The sequence below is a fragment of the Tigriopus californicus genome, chromosome 9 (genome assembly GCF_007210705.1).
Source record: "Tigriopus californicus strain San Diego chromosome 9, Tcal_SD_v2.1, whole genome shotgun sequence".
NCBI lineage: Eukaryota > Metazoa > Arthropoda > Copepoda > Harpacticoida > Harpacticidae > Tigriopus > Tigriopus californicus.
In genome coordinates this window covers 9,374,648-9,375,415 of record NC_081448.1, presented here as the reverse complement: position 1 = coordinate 9,375,415, position 768 = coordinate 9,374,648, and positions in this window count along the sequence as shown.

The following is a 768-nucleotide window of genomic DNA, read 5'->3' as shown; positions in this document are numbered from 1 at the left end:
GAGCAGGACGACAGAAAAGAACCAAGACTCAAGGTGAAAGGGTTGAAATAGGTGAAGTGTCCTCTCTAGCGAAAGATTACACCTCAGGGAGCTTGAGTGCACAACCCCCATCCCCCTTCCCCCCCAGGTTTTCCTCGGATCCTCCTCCACTCCCTCCCATAAAATGACCGAGAGAGACACACGGGGAGAGTCAGTCATCAACTCAGATAAGTGGAAAATGAATGCTGGCCATTGAACAAATAGCAGAGGAGAGAAAAGCAAATTGCCAGTTGCTCCTTCCTATCTGTTTGTCGTATTATCCGTAACAAAATCTGCTCCATTGTACCAGAACCAACGAGCAGAGTTAGCCACCACGATTGGAAGGTTGGAATTTTCTGGAAGAAGTTTCTAAATTCGGGTCATTGATGTGAGTTACATTGCTAGTTATGGCACATTCTAAGTAATTCTTCTTACACTCTGGCAAGCTTTCCCATTATTCCGAGTTGGCCAATATCGTTTAACGGCAATGATCGAGGTATCCTGATCTGTTTATTTGGTACCAGCAATGCAATCACAGAGACAAACCGCAAACCTCAATGAGCATTTGTTTCGATTTGCTCTGGAGCCAAAAAACCAATCCAAATGGTTGTCATTGTGGCTGGCTGGCCATCCACCCAAGGGCTGAAAATCCTCCTCGTTCGATGTACAGAAAACAATTACCAAAAAAACTAGATCAAACACAAAAAAGTAGGACTGAGGGACATTGCTCAGATTGTCTGGAAGCAATTA